Below are 21,503 nucleotides of genomic sequence, written 5' to 3'. Positions count from 1 at the left end.
CAGATATATGATTTCTAGACTATTGAGGGCAGTAACATTCCCCTTTTCACCGCCTTGAAGCTGCCTCTATTGAAGGCAAAGCTCCAGGATGGATATAGCTCAAAAGGCGTAAATTAAAGCAATGAAGCTCTTGTCACTCTTTTCCTTCATTCACTCGCTGAATAAAATGATTTCCCTCATAATGCAGCTCTATTTGTCTCCTATTTTACTTTCCTTTTCTCATGTAAAATAGCTAAGTTCACTTTTATATTTTTGGAAGCTGCAGAATACCAACGACACAGAATTGAAATACAGTGACTGTGCCAAAATGCAGAGACCAATGGAAAAATACAAGGTAATGAAATGCTCCCTTGGTTACTTTGTTTTTAAGGTACACATTTCCTTACTTTTCTTTGTCCTTTTCCTTGTGTTGTGTTTTCCCTTTCCTCAGTCCATCCTTCCTCCTTTTCATTTACCTAACCTCCCTCGTATTGTTTGTCCATTGAAAATAACATTCAAACTTCTGGTTTTCCTCATCAACCCTGGTAAGAGGATATACCGAAAAATCCCTGCACTTCCTTTGGGAAATGACTAATCAGAAGGGATGGATTTTCACTAGTAGTCTAACATGAACAAAGAGTGGGGAAAAGCGCCTCTCCCTTCTACTGATTGTGCTCCAGCTGTTTGTATCACAAATTGGCTCTGAGAGTGGTTCAGCCCCTGTCCTGCTGCTCTACTTGTGAACACTTAGGTGCAGGAGGAAGCATTAATTTGTCAGAGCTGTGGTCTTTTGCCTTTGACAGCCCTCCACAGCAGTCCACAGAGATGGCTGGTTGCAGAGGAAGAAGCAGACTGAAGGACCCTTGGACAAGAAGGAAGCGCCAGGACTGAGACACTGATGCTACCTGTCTTGGCTACTTATCTCTCCAGCCTCCTTTAGTCAAAGTCAAGAGGGGGACTCTGAGCACCTAATGTTGCAAAGCAGCTGTGTAAAACAAGAGGGTCTGAATACATTCCTTACAGTTATTTTCCTGTGCTCTTTCGTTGGAAGAGGGAGGCTGTACATAAAACCAGAGCGGACTGGACTGACTAAAGCAGAAGGCTTCAGTCCACTTTCACTTCTATTTAATTTCTATTTCCTTTATAAGCAAAGGTTGCTACACTGTACTTGCTTGACACTACAAAGGTCTAAATAAATTCCTTAGATTGCAGTAGCGCTGTAAATTGCTATTTACGAGGTATTCAAGATAAAGATTTTATGGCAGGTAATTCCATTTTCCATCCTCTGCTTTGATACAGGGTGTGACCAGCAAATGTTTCTATACAATCACCCTCACGGCAGCTGTATAGTGATATTAGTTTGAATGCTTTCTCTTAACACTAAAATTTGAAAGTGACGCTGAGTTGCATATTCATGGTTATTAGAGTAATTCAGCATGTTAGGAGGCGTTTGGAAACTGGAATGTGTAAGGGGCAATGCATAAGGGGATATTTTCTTTGTAAAATATATAGAGAAGGGGAGACATTACAAAAGGACTGAATGGCAACATAGAATGAGCAGGAGGTGCGTACTTGAGGAAAAGATGTCAGGCGATACGCGTGTCCATTCCGTATGGGCACAGCAAATCAGCAGCATCCCAGAACGTACCGCTACGCTGCCTGTGATTCTCTCAAAACCAAATGAATCCCCTTAAGGCTGTGCAATACACTGGAAAAGAAAATTGATGCAACCGACATGATCATGGGAAATGAAAACACCAATTCCCTTTTCTTAGAAAGAAAGCAACTCGCTTTCTTCATATACCCAGCGCCCCTCCCCATCTCCATTATTTGCATGTTGTATTGGCTAAACCCCTCTGGTAACCAGGAACCAAACAGCACTTGATACTGTAACTGGAATAAGTCAGAAACACAATTCTCCATGTCTCTATTTTGCAGGCTCCAGGGTCCTCTTTGATTTGCTTAGCACTGTCAGCACCCCCATTTGTGCATAAAATCCACCCTTTCTTACGACCTCCAGCTTGAACTCCCTGTGACTAGGGTTCATCCTGATGAGGTAAATCCAGTGTAACACCTACTGGTTAGAATGTGGATGAAATGGCTTGTGAATCGCTTGATGATGACCTAATTTGCAGCCTAAAAGCTTAAGAGACACCAGTGACAATGTGACAACTGTCATTTTTATTCCGTTTCACATTCTTTAGAAGCACCTGGAAACGGCTATTTATAGAAGAGAAATAGAGAATACATAGCAACAGAGTAGTTGAAGTCTGTCCTTTCCATTTAGCGCAAAAAAAAAAAAAATAACCACAGGAAAGAAGGAAAAATATGATACTCATTGTCCTGTAAATTTTACCAATTATTTTGAGACAACAACAAAAGAATTAATTCCAAGTAATTTCTAGATAACAGGCAGGCCAAAATGGAAACTACTCGCATGTGGAAAGCAACCTTATATCTTTTTATTCAAGCTTGATCTTTTTTATTAGCTTAACTAACATTGCTATTGCCTTCCTGTATGGAAACTTTTTTAGAATTTGGGGTTTATACTTCAAAAATGCAACCAAAAATATTCCAATTTGTTTACTGCTAAAACATTTACTAAGTTAAATATAATCTACAGAAATTAAGGTACAATGCCAGTAAGCAAGCAGTGGAGAGATGCAACTGAAGGAGTGATTTCCAAAGTATGGGGTTTTATGTTTGGAAACAGAGATACCTATTTTACTGTGGTTATTAATTATTAGCTTCACCAGAAATCATGCTGACATGACAGTAAGACTGTACTTGAGACAGAAGTCTGTGTGTTAACGATGTAAGCATAGCATCAACATACAGACGTGTGTTGCTGATCTGTAAGAAGTGGAGCAAGTTGTTATCATATGGAGAGAGAAAAAGTTAATCTTGAATAGAAAAATTAATGCAAAGCATATTAAAAAGAAATGTAATCATATAGGCAACATGGAGTTAGAAATCTTCACAAGCACCTGAGCAAAAGTCAACAGGAGCAACTGATGTCTCTTTGCTAAGATAGCCCATCCATTTTTACAAGGAGAGAACATGAAGTTATGTTCTATTTTTGTTCCTTTTTTTCCTTTCATCTGCCAGAAAATACAGTACTAGGTTAGGTAATAGCATAATGCACAAGCTCTTGTGATAAAATGCAGTGAAAAATGGCATATTCTCTTAGAGAATGCTATATTATCTTATAGAGATATATTCTCTATATCTCTTAGCAGATAGGAGAAGCATTACCTGCTTCCAAACAGTGGTTCATTTCTGAAACAGAAAACATCCTTGTTAGAATACATGCAACAGAGCCACCTGTATTACACCCTTTGAAAATGATTTTTTTTTAAATTTACTGGATGGTTCATTTATTGATCTCAAATGACTTTACAAGGTGCTAGATGGTAAGATTTCATTTGAAAATGCATATTTATTTTACACGACCTATCTGTTCCTCCTTCTTTTCCTTACACAGTACTGTGTGATACAACAGCCCCTCATTAAAAGGAAGCTTACTTTTACAGCCTTAAAAACGTAAATTTACCTCTCAATGTAAACAAATGAACTTGTAAATGAAGATTTACTCACTACCTATATTAACTCTTTTTATTCTGTCTAATTAAAACAGTAATCTTTTTAAGCTATTTGTTGTCAAGCCTTTCTTACTGATACAGAAAAACCCCTGCACCATCTCTCTCTCACCTCACTCCTCATCTTCCACCCCGATACGAACAGGTAGGTACATGGCATAAGGAGACATGCCTGCACAGCTTATCCTCTGCACTTGAGCTTTTGTAAATTCTTGTTTGCTTAGGAAAGTCTGTACGTATTTGCCATCACCAGCAACAGTTTCAAGTTCAGATCTTGGAAGAATTAAATTAATTAATTCCATTGATTCTTCCATGCAATCTGTAATCCATAGGATGCAGTCATGGAAATGCCTACATAAACCCATAATCTTGCACAGCATTATTCCTTCAATGAAATAAACTTAAGTAAATGCTCAAATGTTTACATGACTAAGGCCTGAATTTCTTGCAATACTTGTAATATTTGATAGTTGAACTAAGGAAATCTGTTAACCTCTCTTACTTGTGTCTGTGTTTCCATACCTATAGTACCATTTGAGCAGAGCAGATTTCTGTAAACATGGTAAGTAATGTGAGAAAATCAGAAAGACATTAGGGAATAAGTGAGAGGAGAGAAGGAGATAGTGGAGACACTAGTAATATCAATGTCTTTATATGCAAGAACTACTTTAAGCCCACACTGCTTTCAGTCAAGAAAAAATGGTGTAAATATTTCTTCTTTAGTATGATGAAAACATGAAGGTGTGGATATCGAACAGTTATTTATGAATCAATCTGATTTGCAAAAAAGTAAGTTCGCAGCTAAATATTTTGAAGGTCTCAAAATAAGGTCTTCTCTCAGGCCTAATACTAATTATTTATCATTATTTGTTAATGTTATTAATTTTTTGTTCATTGGTTTGATTTAATATTCTGCCTTGATGTTGCATGAAATGGGGCCAAGCGGTTTTGGCAGAGGATAAACCCCCTTGCGTTCTAACACTCCTCACCGAGGTGGGAGGCTAGGTGCGGCTAGGTTTAAATTCTGAGTGATGCCCAATTCAGCACTATCAGTCCAATCGCGTTTAATATGTATTAAACTACTACGATTTGGATACACTGATAGTGGGCTGCACCTTCAGTCTAGTCGTGCTCCTGAACTAGCACGGCCACTCTCGAGTCTTTGGTCGTGTTCAGTGAGAAAGCGAAACGACCAGCTACTTAAACAGTGCAGTTCATTTAAACAACAGATATACAGGTTCTTTAGGATTGCCGGTGATAAATACACTGTCTGCAAAGCACGTGCAAATAAAGATATTGCTAAGTATACAAACGCGCGACAAAATTATAAACGATACAGCCTGGCTATAAATGTAGGGTAGAGATTCTCTAGAGAAATTTCTAAGTCCCCGAGAAAGCGCTCGGTGTAATCGAAGTCTTACCCAAAGGCGTCCCTATGGGGGGGAAGAGAGGCTCAGCCCGTCGACTGATCCCGGAAATCAGCGGTGGAATTCTTCGCGATGGTGTCTTCCCTGACATCCCCTCTCTCTTGGGCTATTTTTATATTATTTTTTTATCTTCAAAGTGGAGTTTGAGTGACTTTAGTCATACGTACTTTTATTATGATTAATGTATTCAAGGAGGAGTGTTCACACCTCGGGGGCGGATAGCCTCCGGGATGGAGGTGTGTTTTGGTACATTGTGGTGAGCAAAGTTCGCACAAAAGGACAGCATTTCATCAACATTTGACGAAATGTTGGCTCGGGTAGCGTGTAGGCCGCTTATCAGTTCCGTAGTACCATCTCGTCCCCATATCTGCTATTCGTCACAAGGGAAGGCCACGGAACAAGCGCGTTCCGTTCCATCCCTCGTGTAGTTTCGCAAACAACCTTGTACAGGGAATCACAGATGTTGCATTCTTCGTGTGCTAGCTGCGGCTGTGTTCTACCTCAGAAGCCTCTTGATTTTATGACTTTCCTTAATGTGTGAACAATGCTGTACTTTTGTATTCTTGGCCAATTTAGTAATTATTCCACATAATCCACCCCGTGACTACAGTCACTCAAGCTCCACGATAATCAATACTGATGGGGAATATCACATGTCCTTTTATGGCGGGGATATCAAGTGCAAATACTTCTTGTGGGGTGATTAAGCGAGTTAAGCGTTTCATCATAATCCAAAGTCTAACATACAAAACAATTGTCAAAGCAAAGCACAATACAGTGAGTACTAGTAGAACAACAACAGGATGGAGCATCTTGTTAAAAAGTCCTGTAGCTGTTGGTGACCATCCAAAGAGGGTGTCCCACCATTCATGTCCTCCGTCTCTCTTGACCCTTTCCAGTACATGGTGTATTTCTTCAACATCATGATGGACAGTAATCAGAGCTCTTTGTCCATTTTCTTGGGCCTCTTTCAACAATCGCTTCAATTCATCGTGTTGTAGCAACTTCTTCACTAGTGAGAGATTCATTCCGATAGGGGTAGGCAGCAAATCTCGAATCAACGTGTAATTAGATTGTAGCAATTGAAAAGACGTAACAGGAGCTGAATAACTGAAGTCACATCCAATGATGTTAGTAAAGTTACAAACACAAAGATTTGAGTTATTACTTATATCTACTGCTATGTCATCTACGAATACAAAAGTACAGGGAGACCTCATGCAAACACACCCTTTCCCTTACACCCTTACAAGCACAGTTTCTGGGGTTTCATCAGGTTGTATCTCAAAATGACAAACATTCTGGTTGGTGTCAAGACAAATGTCTTGTGCCTTGAGAGTATTACTCTCACAAATGAAACCTTGTTGATCTCGTGAAATGCATGCTTCAACATCAACAGTTTGCCATTTATTCTCGTTTTGTTGTGCCCACACTCTATGCTCTACCGGATGGAGTATAGCTCCATGGTGATTCAACCCCAGTGCGATGATTGGGTATATGGTGTATACTGAGGCATTGCGTATTGTTAAGACAAAAGCTGTGGCTTTGCTCTCAGTGGGATCATAGGTGAAATTAACCAGATACCACCAGGACTGAAATTTTCTCTCAAACTCAATTGCATTATCCCATATTACTTTTCGAATTTCGGTGGGCAAGGTGCCTTCTTCATCTTCCCTTATAATTGCGGCTGTCATAGATTGCATCCACAGTTGGGCTTGGGTACAACTAAGGGCCAAGGAAACATTGTTTTGGGTTGTACCAAGTGCATTTGTGATCAGCTGATGGTCTTTTTCACCTGTTTCTTCCCACTGAGGCAATATATTCGATAAAAGCCATTGGTGATTTCCCAATGCTGATAGAGAGGACTGTAGAGGATGTTTTAATTTGTCTAGATCGCTAGTAGTTGTGACTAGTTTGTTTGCAAGTATCTCAACATCTATACTATTTAAGACTCCCAGTCCTGTTCCTAAGATAACAGTCACATCTCTCTTCAGTCGTTGTGAGGTGGCAACAGTTCGTCTGTCCACGTACAGTTCATCTAAGGTTCCTGTAAGACACAAAAGAAAAGGGAATCTGCTCGGTCTTACTTGACCGACGGGGTTAAAAAGACAGCGAGGTCTACCAGGAATAGTTGTTAAAAACACTCCTGGTCCCCAAGAATCTCCTGCTTCTTCCTCACTCAGCATAATTCTGTCCCCCCCTTCAGAAGAAACTCACCACACGTACTCAACAGCTGACTCTTCTGGTCGCCTCGAATATTTCTCCCTTATTTTTGTTAACTCGGTTGGTGTCCATGGAACGGTACGCACAGTGGTGTGAATTTCATCATCGTCATCAACCGCAGTTTCAGTTTTAACCAGAGGACGTAAAGGAAAAACTTGGGATTTCAAAGTAAAAGTCCTTTCCTCCTCATCTTCTTCGTCATCCTCACTATTAGACAAAAAATCTCCGGTCTGGGTTCCGGAATTTGGATAACACATTAACTTACGAATCTGTTGGACCTGGGTCGAGGGCTGCATTTTATCTAAGAGCCCAGTCACCCTTTCTAATAATATTTTAAGTTGAGCATTCTGTTTTCCTAAATATTCATTCTCACTCACAAGCTTATCAACTTGAGTTCTTAATTTTTCTCCTGTCTCCTTTTGCAAGGCTAATGATGACTTCAGCACCTCATTCTCTGATTTCAGGGTTGCATATTCTACAGCTGAAATCAGATTAGGAGCAGGGGTTTCTCTAGCTTCTTGTTGTGCACAAGATAAACAGGCGCCTAACACAGCACAAATCACACCCTTGCCTTTCCCCGCTCTGAGCTTCTGTGAAACCCGACACTCTTCAATACGTTCCACCACTTTCTCTTCATCCTTCCAAAATTTTTGGGCCCACTCCTTCCCAGCCTGGGAAGGGGCACAATCATATTTTTGCAGCAGTTTATCCATGGCAATCCTGCCGACTACGCCAAATTCTGTTGCGTGAAACGGGGCCAAGCGGTTTTGGCAGAAGATAAACCCCCTTGCGTTCTAACACTCCTCACCGAGGTGGGAGGCTAGGTGCGGCTAGGTTTAAATTCTGAGTGATGCCCAATTCAGCACTATCAGTCTAATCCCGTTTAATATGTATTAAACTACTACGATTTGGATACACTAATAGTGGACTGCACCTTCAGTCCAGTCGTGCTCCTGAACTAGCACGGCCTCTCTGTAGTTTTGGTCGCGTTCAGTGAGAAAGCGAAATGACCAGCTACTTAAACAGTGCAGTTTATTTAAACAACAGATATACAGGTTCTTTAGGATTGCCGGTGATAAATACACTGTCTGCAAAGCACATGCAAATAAAGATATTGCTAAGTATACAAACGCGCGACAAAATTATAAACGATACAGCCTGGCTATAAATGTAGGGTAGAGATTCTCTAGAGAAATTTCTAAGTCCCCGAGAAAGCGCTCGGTGTAATCGAAGTCTTACCCAAAGGCGTCCCTATGGGGGGGAAGAGAGGCTCAGCCCGTCGACTGATCCCGGAAATCAGCGGTGGAATTCTTCGCGATGGTGTCTTCCCTGACATCCCCTCTCTCTTGGGCTATTTTTATATTATTTTTTTATCTTCAAAGTGGAGTTTGAGTGACTTTAGTCATACCTACTTTTATTATGATTAATGTATTCAAGGAGGAGTGTTCACACCTCGGGGGCGGATAGCCTCTGGGATGGAGGTGCGTTTTGGTACATTGTGGTGAGCAAAGTTCGCACAAAAGGACAGCATTTCATCAACATTTGACGAAATGTTGGCTCGGGTAGCGTGTAGGCCGCTTATCAGTTCCGTAGTACCATCTCGTCCCCATATCTGCTGTTCGTCACAAGGGAAGGCCACGGAACAAGCACGTTCCGTTCCATCCCTTGTGTAGTTTCGCAAACAACCTTGTACAGGGAATCACAGATGTTGCATTCTTCGTGTGCTAGCTGCGGCTGTGTTCTACCTCAGAAGCCTCTTGATTTTATGACTTTCCTTAATGTGTGAACAATGCTGTATTTTTGTATTCTTGGCCAATTTAGTAATTATTCCACACTTGAGAATACACAGGAATTTAGACTGCTTTTTAATGAAGTTGTAAATTATAAGACATTTTGGATAATATATGATAACGGGATTCATTTCAGGAACTGGTAGAATTCCTAACGTAATCATATTAAGCTTGATTGAAAAGTATTTCCAGAAATTATATCAATATAAAGTTTGAGGATTCTGAAAGTACAAAACATTAGATGTGAATTTCCAGATTGCTACACACAGATATTTTCATAACTGTTAAATGAAGTTACCAGATTAGGTGTCACTTATTTCAGAGTTGAGGGCATAGTTACTTGCCTACTCTTCAAATAGGTAATGTGTAATCCATATATTCTGGTTATATATTTAGGTGTCCTATAACAGCTACACAGCTACAGGTAAGAATTCAGGTAAAATTGACCTCCTCTACTATTCTGTCCTTCCTTATTTTCTCCATCTAAAGAACTGCACAAGAAGTGAACCACAGATTTTTCTTTCATAGGGTATTTATCATTAGCCAGTTAGATTATTTCATGAAATTGCATCGAAGTCAGAATGTCTACAGGAGGCAACTTCTCTATTAAGATGCAAACTGTTCAGTGAAACTATTTAAGAATCATGTAGCAGCTGTGACAGTGCCAGAGGTAATTAAATCAAGGTTCTAAAAATAAAAAAAAATGCATGGTGATGCATCCCATATTTGATTTTTCTTCCAGCTGCTAATTACACAAATTTATCCTGATAATTGCTACTCAGACTGGAATCTTCCTATTACATATTTATATCAATAACAAAGATTCAGTCAACCAACCTGTGGTTTGCTTCTGCCAAGGTTTTCACATACAGATAAGCTTCTGACAAATTTGGCTTCAGCTTCTGTGCTGGTTTTATAGTGGTGTTACAAACTAGATAATGCCAAGGATGTCAGCAATCAGTCACTCAGGGAGGATGAGAAGCCAATTCTCTTGCTCATGTTACCCCTGTGAGTTAACAGCCTCTTGGTTTGTGGTTTGTTTTGTGGGTTTTTTTACATATTCAAAATCTTCATTTAAGATACAGGACACCGTGCTTGCCCTGTAGTTTGTAGTTTGCGGACAACCTGAACACACAGAGGTACAGGCATACATGTGGACATTTTGGAGCTACGTCTCATAGGACTTTTAATCAGAGAGAGCTGTAAAACTCAATTTTACAAGAACACTTTCACAGCGAACACACTTTCTGCTTCACTTGTAAATAACAATCCTAATATTATAGTTAGGTCTTATTTCATTCTATTTTCTCTTTTTTTGTACTTACTTAAAGATTTTTCTGCGTCTGAAAATATACGTGCTTCATACTAGTTAGGAGGTAGTTTTATCTTACTTTACAGAAAACTTCAGGAAAATATTGAAAATGAGATGATTCAGATTTTGTGCCTAATCAACTAACGATGACCAGGAATAGAAATTTCAGATTAGTATTACTTGGGAAATTAGGGCAAAAATGTTCTTGGAAATTGTCCTGGGTTGAGCGACACAGGACTAACTTCTCTTCTAATGCTGGGGAAAACTGCACTTTTAGAAGACTCTAGTGTCTGCATTTGTGAAAATACGTACTTTACAGCCAGCTAGGCTCTGTGGGATTCAAGGTCTGAGTGTTTTCAAGCCTTGCCAGGTGCAGGGATGAGGAGGAGTGAGGCCCGGGCACTTGACCCAGGCTGGCCAACAGGATTATTTCGTACCATGGACGTCACATTCGATATAAATTAGAAAGTTTGCTGCGTAGTTTCTTTCTCTCGATGGCGGTGATCCAGATAAACTCCTTGCCCCAGTGCCAGACCCCTGAGCCCTTCCCTTCCTTCCGAAGCCGTTGCGCTCGCAGTGTCCGACATTTGCTGTCCCCTGCTGGGAGTGCACAGCTTCCTACTGATAGAATGGGCTGAGTATAATTCTTGTATATCCTATATTAGTATCTGGATTAATACTGGTTCTTTAGTGTTATTGTTAATTATTTAGTCTTATCCTATTAAATCATCAATATATGTTGAACCTGTCTGTGAGAATCAAGCTTTTTTAATTACAAAAGAGGACAAGGAGGACAGGAATGCAAACCTTTCCGTGTAGGTAATATAACCAACAACCTGCCTTAAATCCAAGTGTTATTACACGACATTAAGAAAAACAAAGGGAACAGTGTCAGATCATCAGGACATAATGACATTCACCCAAGGGCTCTTAAGAAACTGAAGAATATTGCTGAGTGAGTGATTGCACAACCTCTTTTCAATGGGCCCAAGCATCAGAGGACTGCAAAACGGTCAGTATGACAGTGACTTTTAAAAGGCTCCCAAAGGAGATGCAGAAGATGAACTACAGAGCAGTAAATGTGACTTCTCTATTGGCCAAGTTGGTGGAAGCCATCAAAAAGAATAAAATTAATGGGAGTGTGGATAAATGCTTTCAACTGGGGAAGAATCAGTATGGGTATTGTATGACCTCCCTTTACAGATGAATCCAATGGCATTCTTTGAAGGAATTAGTAATCACATGCATTAGAAAGGTCTGGTTGATACAGTCTACTTCAATTTCCAAACAATGTCACTGCGTACCCCTGTATTTGGAAGGCTAAGCACAGTTGTAGTGTCTCTGTCTCAAAATGTATAGAGTAAAACTCAAAGAGTTACACAGGTGTGTGTAAAAGGCTTGGTACACCTTCCATGTTAGGACTGACCAGCTCAACTAGTTCATCCTGGGAAAAAAAAAATGACCAGCAAATGAGAGGGCATTTCACATAACAGAGGATTAATAAAGAAGAACTCGCTGTCTCTCTGAACACATGAACTAAGGGGCTTCAAATAAAAGTAGTAGTATCTCCATTTAGAACAAACAGAACAACGTGTTGTTCACACAGAGCACAACTAAGCCACATCACATTCTTACATTTTTAGTAGATGTGGTTCACTGGCTGATTCTGTATTCCTGTGGAAAAGATACCATGATTTTATGAGCAAGCATTGCTTCATAGTATACATATGCAAATAAAATTAATGAAGATTGCACAGGCAACCTTCAGATTTCTTAATATTTAAGTGCTTGTCTTTACAAATAATCTTTTTTGAGATTGTCTGTATATTGTGCCTAATAGCCCTACCACTCCATGAAATGGTACGCGTTGACCCAGAAATGATTGCAAATGACAGCATTCTGATGCATAACAAACATACATCTCTCTCCAATACTCCTGCAGCATCCCACTGCAGTTTTCATCAGTTTCAGAACTGACTTGTGTTTGTGACTTCCATTTTGCATGAAAGCTTCTGTCAGCTGTGCGGCTGCTGGAATTTACCAATTTATCAGCACTATCTGTAACCAAGCAGTGCCTCAAAAAAAACAATATTGTAGTAACACCTATGAATGTGGAAATACCGTCTCCACTTCACGGTCTAGACCTAATGGTCATGTCAGAACAGCTTTGTTTTTCAAGTAACCAATTGAGTAGCTACTTAGAAATATTTATTTCTGAATCATTACTAAAAGTGTTGCAGTTTATCTTCCATAAAAACATGAAACACATGAGAGCAGAACACTAGAAATCTTAGCTGAGCTGAAATATCCTGTCTCTGGAGTATAAAAATATCTGTTCACTTCTAAAATCAGATGATGATATATAGTTCTAGTAACATACCAGAAATTTTGAAAGTGGTCACTGATGTGACCTTCTCTGAGGTCTTTCCCATAATGATGAATTCAGTAATACTGATATCTATAGTTTATCTCTAGCAGAAGATATCTTTTTTTTTTTTCCCTCCTTAGGAAATTGCTAAACACAGCTGGCTGCTATTGCACAAGAATTGTGATTAAGGTGTGGTTCATCACACAGGTGCTGGCACAATTTTTTGGACATGGCCTAATCTAAAACTATATTTTTTCCCTAATTTTTCTTAAATTCCTACTGTTTCTCAATTCTTAACACATGCCTGTAAGGGCCCTGAGAGCATTCTCCCTCCTGGCGGGGGCTCTGGAGCAACATAGAAATGCAGCTGATGGCTGCCACCCCTTCCAGCCAGTGACTTTGGGGTGAAGGTCCCAGATGTTGCCGAACCCTGTCCCACGGGAGCTGCTTTCGGCTGAGGCTCTACTGCTCATCCCCAGGCAAGCCCCATCTCCTGCTGCCTGTGCCTGGACCCTGACCCTGGATGCTTCTGGACTGACCCTGCCACTGCCTTGCCACTATGAACCTGCCCACCGGCCATGGGGCTGTGTCTGATGCTGGTGCCTCCCCACTGTGCCTGATCCTGACCCCTTATGGGTTAATGTCCCAGTGCGGCTTTGACCCATCCCTATCCCCACAGAGGTACTTGATGCTCCACGCTGGGGCTGCAGCCAGCTGCACCCCAGCCCACCCTGCTCCCTGCCTGTGGGTGGCGGGACAGGCCCTGGCTGGTGATGCCTCTGCGCTGCTGGACCAGGGGTCTGCCTCAGCCACCATGGAGCAGCTGAACCCCCCAGTGCCCTGCCTATGCCAGGAGTTTCAGCTGCTACATGACACGCAGGAGGTCAGCGTTTCTCTCACAGAGTTTCAGGCTATGCTGTGATACAACGATAAAATCAATGATAATTAGATAGACTCTGCTTCCTGATACACTCCTCCATGATAACTGTCCCCTCTAAATTACTGGTTATTATATGAACTTCAGTCAATGAATCACGTAAATGAAGGAAGCTTGGAAACTACACAAAATCAAGCTTTCACCAAGTTTTCAAGGAAGCATCTTGACTCCCTAACCATTTTTTTAATTAAAATTTGCCACTTGTATTAGTGATGTAGTCATATTCATGAGTTTTTAATGTAGGCAGCCTTCAAAGATTTTTCCAGAATACTGTGTGGACTGAGAGACTATGGTTATCTTGAAGTTTACATAAGCATTGCAAATACTGTTGCTATCAGTGAGCTGTGATTATAGTCTTTTAGAAAGAAAGAATGCCTAGTGTAGAGACGGTCATGAGTGCAGCCATTTGATCACACTGATACTGAAGCATAAGTTTAAACTGAGTTATATCTGACCTAGATCCGATAATTCAGGACGCAGAGGGTTTTTTTTTTCAGGGAAACAGCATCGGTATCTCAGTTAAAGCTCACATGACTTAAGAACAGACCAATGATAGTAACAATCAGAAATGCCAAAATTTCAAATTTCAAAATTTATATCTTTTACACAAAATCATCTATGTGCATTGATTCTTACATAGCTTCCTAAAAGTGCATTCTTTGCATTAATTTCTTGGATTATTGTATTGAACTTGTTATGTAGTTGTATAGGAGACAAGGTTCAGATGTTGTCATTTAAGAATACAAAAGCTAGACATTTAAGTCTAAATTGGTCCCTCTAGACTCCATTTATAATCAGCGGACAGAACAGGTAACTCTAGCTGGTAAATTATTTTAAATGTCTAAGATAAGTTAGATGAGTGTGTGGTATCTTCAATGCAACTTCAGATGCCTGAGATGAACCTTACATAGGGTGTCCAAAACCATGTCGTATACAAGCAGCACACTGTCTTATCTGCCATATTTACTCAAATTTCCCAGAAATTAAGGCTTAATATGGAAATAATTATTACAGTATGTACTGGAGCATAAGCATGCTGAAATGAAATATGAAGACTTCCATATAAAATGTCGTATTCTGGAGAACACTGAAACATACTGCCCTATTCCTCTTCCACAATTTCTAACTTTTTTCCTTCAAGAAAGCTGTAAGTGAAGGTACCAGCAGTATTAGTTCATTTATTCTAGTTAACAACTAATTGAGAAGAAAAGTTTGCCAAGCCCACACTTTTGCAGAGTTCCTTCCTTGATAAAGAACTCTGTCAGAAGTCGTATCTGATCATGAGAAAAATTTGAGGAAGACAACAGAAATTTGCTTCATTTGAAGAATCCATAAAATTTCTTCATCAACAATGCTAATTCTATTGGTTTTAGGGTTCATTTGAAATCCATATTATTCTTGCTGTTTGCAGCAATAATTTACTCCTATACACCAAAGAATAGAGACAGATTTTAACATGGCTGTATTTTTTCCAGTTTTGGAAAGCAGCAAATTCATACACCTTTATTTTATAAGTTCAGTTTTAGTGTCTTCACTGTATAAACTGTTTACCATTACTGTTTGTTCTGTGTTGAACTGTTAGCATGCAGATGGCTGCCTCTCTTTACTCATAATACAAGTTTTGTTAATATGCTTATAGTAGTTTGGAGTACCATGTCTAATTCTTTTGTTGATCGTGGGCAGTATTTCAGACGCAACAACCGGATTCTAATTTCTCCAAAGATTCTATCACTTGTGTGTCCCGACCTTTGGTAGCTATAGCAGACTTTTAACTAAAACTCCCCTTGTAGAGCTTCCTTTGCCTGTCTGTTAGGTACGAGCTTCTCGACTCTCTTCAGGTCTTTTGGGTAATCCAAGAGGAAATTTCTAACTGTGTCTCCTTGCCTATTGACTCCTCTTATTGTAAAGCAAGAACTATTTCAAAATCGTCTAGGCTTAATAGATTTCAGTAGGTAAAACACGTGAACTGAATTATGTTTTTTAGGATCTCTCTGCCCTTTCTATCTCTCACGGGATGTAACAGTGTTATTTAAAGACATAGACTTCTGACTTTCACAAAAAAAACCCCACTCTTCTTTTAGAAAGCTGAAGATTTAGGGTGCAAGTCCAGACCTCTTCTGATGTCTGGACTTGAGCATAACTCAAAATGACTCATTCTCTGGACTAAACTCAAAGCCATTTTTCATGAATATTCAAGACCCTCGTATCTTTTTTGTTCTTCCCCACTTCAATTCCAGCACAGAAAACTTGGACATATTCCATGCAACTATTTCTCTGAAAAGCTTCTCTTCTTTCTTTTGTTATACTTTGGAATCCTAGGCATAAAGTGTTGCTTTTACACTTCTCTTCTTCCACAGTTTCTTGCTTTCCCACTTCTTTCTGTTGATTACTGCTACCTCTACCTACTGTTGTCTAGCACAAGGCTAAGTACATTCGTAAGTGGCACTTTAATACTAAACTATTAATTGTTCAAATCAAACATAAATAAAGGAAGTCATTCCTGTTAAGGGTCATTTGTCTTTGTGATTGGCAATCCTTGAATAGCAAGGGTTAGTCCCTCAATAGCAGGCACCTGTAAAAGTACTATCTAAATGCTTCTCCCCGTAGTTTTATTTACTGAAGGTCCTCTAGACTGGCCTTTTTCCTGAAAGGTAAATGTTGGCAAAATCGCTCCTACAAAATGCTGTTTGAATCCACAACACTGCAAACTGCCAATGTGAGAAATGCTTTCCTCTTCAGAGTGTGGAGAATATGACTGTACCTAGTAATACAGCTAACACCACTAAAAAATAATTTATTTTTAATGCATTTACTTAGGCCAACAGAAAAGCTTTTCACAGCCAGCTGTAAGCACTGAGAAAGCACTTCTGAAAATGGTCCGTCTTACAATAAACATCTGAAGATACAGACTGATAGTACAGAACTTTTCTTGGTGGGCGTATCTCCCTTAGAATAGAGTGTAACTTTTCAGAACTTATCTTCAATATGATCATCTTGTTCATTTGGCAAACCACTGAATTAGAACTGCTGCATTTTATGTTGCCCAGTAGGTTTTTGGGTCTTCCTGGCATATGGGTTTACGTTTACTGATTCAGGGCAGAAATTGACTTGTGTACACATGTCAAACATGTACTGCAATGTAATACTAGTCTGATCATCACCTGAACACGCTCTGAAAAACTAAACCATAAATAGTAATAATCTTCAGATGAGTGACTGGCCAGCTGGCTGAAAAGACAAAAGTAGATTATTTCAAATGCTATGTTAAGAAATATATTCTAGTCCTCCGCTTTTATGCTACCAGGGTACACCATTCACCCTTGTTCAGTGAACATCCTAGCAAGCGGAGAGGCAAATCCCATGTTTGCTTCCGGAATGGGTAGTCACAGCAGCACAAGGTGCAACAGGAGGGAAAGAAGAGGTCATCACTAGGGCAAATTCCTACTGATTTCTAACAGCATACGCTTCCTTATGGCTCAATTTAGAGCAGCTACAGCCAGTTCTCCTGAGAATCTTAAACAGCCATTGTTTTTCTACCTCTCTTGTACCTCCTTATCCTGTATGAGGCAGATTAGCCCTACAGTCTGATGGAGTGACTTGCTCTCCCTTTCATAGAGGCAGATGGTGTATAAACCAAAGTTTCCTTCTTTGTGAGCAGTGCAGCAGGTGTTCAGCCACAGGGGCCAGGGAGGAGCTACAGCTGCAAAAGTGCCGCAGCTGCTGCTTGAAATGCTCTCAGCATACCTCTGAGCCTGTCAGGCCTGCACTGCTGCAGCAGATACTCTCACTGCTTTCTTCTTGCAGAGACATTCCTGACAGCAGCTCTTCAGCACAAAAGTGCAGCTCATCGTCAAATGCATACATTCACTTTATTACCACAAGGAAACAAGGGACTGCAAATGGTATATGACTACTGCTGTTGTTTCATTTTCTTAAAGTTGTTTTGTTTTGGCTTATTTATGATTTCTTCATCAGAGATGCCTTAGGAAATACTGAATGAGAAAATATAAACAAGGAGTTGCTATCTCATATCTTTATTCTGGTTTCAGTCTTCTTGAATGACATGCACTGTAAGATTAACTTGCTTTCAAAATTAGTTGCTTTTATTATTACAACTCTCCACCTGACACACAAATGAATCAGAATCACAGAATGGTTTGTGTTGGAAAGAATCTCTAAAGATCATTTACTTGAACTCCCCTGCCATAGGCAGGGACATTTTTTACTAGAACAGGCTGCTGAAAGCCCCATCCAACCTGAGCTTGAACACTTCCAGGGATGGGGCATCCACAATTTCTCTGGGCAACCTGTTCCAGGGTCTCACCACCCTCATCATAAAAAAAGTGTTCTTTACATTCAGTCCAAGTCTACCGTCTTCCAGTTTAAAGCTGTTGCCTGTTGTCTTGTCTTTACAGGCTGTGGTAAAAAGCCTCTCTTCGTCTTTCTTATATGCAAGCGCCCTTTCTATATTGAAAGGCCACAATAAGGTCTCCCCAGAGCCTTCTCTTCTCCAGGCTGAACAACCCCAACTCTCTCAGCCTGTCCGTATAGCAGAGGTGTTCCAGCCCTCTGACCATTTTCATGGCTCTCTTCTGGACCCGTTTCAACAGGTCCGTGTCTTTACTGTGCTGGGGGACCCAGAGCTGGACACAGTACTCCAGGTGGGGGTCTCACCAGAGAAGAGTAGAGGGAGAGAAGCCCCTACCTCGACCTGCTGGCCGCACTTCTTTTGATGCAGCCCAGGATGTGACTGGCTTTCTGGGCTGCAAGCACACATTGCCAACTCATGTCCAATTTTTCATCTAACAGGATGTCTTTCTCCTCTGCTCTCAACCCCTTCATCTCCCAGTCTGTCTTGATACTGGGGCTTGCTCTGACCCAGGTGCAGGACCTTGTGCTTGGCCTTACTGAACTTCATGAGGTTCACATGGGCCCACTCCTCAAGCCTCTCAAGATACCTCTGGATGGCCTCCCTTCCCTCTAGAGTATCAACTGCACCACTCAGCTTGGTGTCATCTGCAAACTTGCTGACAATGCACTCAATCCTACTATGTCATTGACAAAGATATTAAATAGTATTAGTCCCAGTACAGACCCCTGAGAGATACCACTCGTTACTGTGTTCCACTTGGACTCTAACTCTTTGGATGCGGCCATGACCACAATTCCTTCTCCATCCAACAGTTCATCCATCATACCCAAACCTTGCCAATTTAGAGGTAAGAATGTTGTGGGGCACCATACCAAAGGCCTTCCAGAAGTCCAGGTGGATGACATCCATAGCTCTTCCTGTGTCTACTGATGCAGTTACTCCACTATAGAAAGCCACTATGCTAGTCAGGCAGAAATTTATTTCAAGACAGACTCTTAAATTGGATTCAAGAAATTTTGAAGGTTTCTCTCTTTGTATGAAGAGGAAGGTTACTGTGTGTACCACAGAGACATGTGCAATTGGTTTTATGTAGACTGTCACACAGCTGGACATCACTTGATTTTCTCTAAACTCCTTAGAATATTAAATTATCATGATTCTCCTCTAGCTTTTAGGCAATATGCCAGAGAAACTAAAGGTGACTGAATTTACAAAAATATTACCAAGAACTACTTTCTTTCAAAAAGCCATAGTAAGTGTGATATGTCATATGATTATGTAAAATAAACCATTTCGAATAGCTAATATTAGTTCACCACACCCACTTTCATTATATTGGTCAAACTCATATCGGCTTGTATTTAGCTATTCATGATCATGATTTGTAGGATACAATTTTATGGCCCTTGAAATGGAAAAGGGGATAATCAGGACACAGCAATGACAGAAATTGCAACTAAAAATTATATTCAAATCCCAGGAAAATTTTGTTACTAAAATAAGCAGTACAAACAATATCAAAACACAAAATGCACAGACTCAGCTATTTATCAGTATGTTCTGGCTTTCCTAAATATCTGTTCAACATTCACAAACGCTTGCAGTTTGACAGCAGCTTGTGACAGACTCTAGGATGATATTCATCCAAGAGGAGTGAGAGAGGTCTTGGCAATGCAATTCCTTTGATACTAATGAGGGGGCAGAACTTGTCTAGGCCCAAACGAAGAGAACAGAAAGCTGTAAAACACTGTAGGTCAAATCTAAGCAGGAAGTGAAGGGGACTAAAAAGGAATTTGAAGAGCACCTTGCAAAGGACGCTCAAACTGGTAGTAAAAAGGTCTTTATATACATCAAAAGAAAGAAGGTAGTTACAAAACTGCTGAGACTGCTTGATGACCAAAGTCTAAAGGTGTTGGAGGGGGGAGAGCAAGGATGTCAAAGCTAGCACAGAGAAGCTCAAAGAGATGTCTGCTGTCAACTGCCATTGGGGTTGCTGGGCATTCACAACCCCACAGCTGCTTCACACTGGGGAGGCCAAGGAGTAACAATTGAAGTAACTTTATAGGACATACGAGTCCAAACAAGGGAGTGCAATACAGGGTGCATAAGCCTGTCACCTGGAAATGGAGAGTCACCTGAACCAGGTAGCATTAAGCGAAAAGTGATGAGGGACCCTGGCTATCAAACTGCAGAACTACTGGTCGTGGTGTACAACTCACCCTTATGGCTGGGTGCTGGCCACCAAACACCTCTGCCAGCCCAGGGCATGCCAGAGCCCACCTTGAGGAAGACAGACCAGACTGACCTCTCTCACTGCAGAGCTTAAGCATTTATGGTAAAGCTCACTGAAGGCATGGACACACACAGGTGGGCAGGGAAGAATCTATTTTCTGTGGAGGCAAACTGCCTGACTAATGGCTGGGTGAGGGTCCCAATAAACACACAGAGAACGGGGACACGTTCCATGTTTCCCTTCAGCTTCCATAATCGGCTGCCCATGGGCACATGGCGCTTTCTGCCAGGAGGAGCGGCATTTCTAGCCCGTCTCTCCGACACCTGATGGTACACCACTCTCTACAGCCCAGCCAGGCCACCCTCAGGCGGGACCGCTGTTTCGCTGGAATCACCCCACCGCCCCGTCGGGCTCTCTGACTTCGCCCCGTTAGGGCAACACGGCCCATCTCACACCTTCCACCTCCAGGCGTCCATGCCGGGAAAGGACCCCCCAGCTGCTGCCGCTGCCGCCGGCCCCGCCGCCCAGGCCCCTTAGGCTGCCGGTGGCGCCTCAGGCGGCGGGTGACCGGCAACGGCCGGGCCCGTCCCGCGCGGCAGGTGCGCGCCGCCGGCAGAGGGGCGGGGGCGCGCCCGGCCTCGCGCATGCGCGCCGCCGCGGCTGCGGCCGGGAGTTCCCTGGCTGCGCCTGCGCGTTCTCCACTCCCCTCGGGCAAGATGGCGGCGGGGAGATCAGTCCAGGGGAGCGAGTGAGGGGGTCGGCTGGGCAGCCGGGCTGACGGGGAGAGGGCCCCGGCGGCACGGCTGAGGTGCGCCCGACGGAGGCGGCTGTCGGGCAGCGGGCTGGGCCCGCCCAGGAGGTGGTGAGGAGGCCGGGGCTGCCCCGGAGACCGCCGCGGGGATGAGGAGCTGGGGGGACGGGGCAGGGACCGTCCCTCGGCGGTGAGGAGGGGCAGCGGCTGCCGCCGCCGTATGCGCGCCCCCCGGCTTCCCCTTCACGCCGGCCCGGGGAGGAGGCCCTGCTCTCGGCGCCGCGGCGGGAGGCGGCGGAGGAGGAGTCGCGGCGGCGCTGCCGGGCGGGGAGAGGAAGGCGGACAGGTGAGTGAGCGCCGGCCCCGGCGGACCCTGCCCTCTGCAGCGGGGCCTTTTCTTCGCCCCCACCTTCTCGGGCGGCAGCCTCCATGGGCAGCCCCGGGCGGGTTTGAACCAGCCGTCCGCCCGGCCAAGGCTGGTGTGCGGCCGCCCCTCGTCCCCGGCGGGACAG

The 21,503-nt window shown here is 42.3% G+C and overlaps 1 protein-coding gene across 5 annotated transcripts in view; it reads left to right on the top strand.

The window, feature by feature from the left end:
• Nucleotides 1-20,961: 20,961 nt before the first annotated feature.
• Nucleotides 20,962-21,503, top strand: part of APC (APC regulator of WNT signaling pathway) — a 99,342-nt gene continuing 98,800 nt past the window's right edge. For all 5 annotated transcript variants that reach the window (XM_063321456.1, XM_063321454.1, XM_063321457.1 and 2 more), the window contains exon 1: nucleotides 20,962-21,337. The gene's annotated coding sequence lies outside the window, so the exon portion shown is untranslated. The remainder of the gene's footprint in view (nucleotides 21,338-21,503) is intronic.

Source organism: Chroicocephalus ridibundus, chromosome Z, assembly GCF_963924245.1.
Source record: "Chroicocephalus ridibundus chromosome Z, bChrRid1.1, whole genome shotgun sequence".
NCBI lineage: Eukaryota > Metazoa > Chordata > Aves > Charadriiformes > Laridae > Chroicocephalus > Chroicocephalus ridibundus.
The sequence above is the reverse complement of the archived record's forward strand: the minus strand, read 5'-3'. Positions and strand labels throughout refer to the sequence as shown.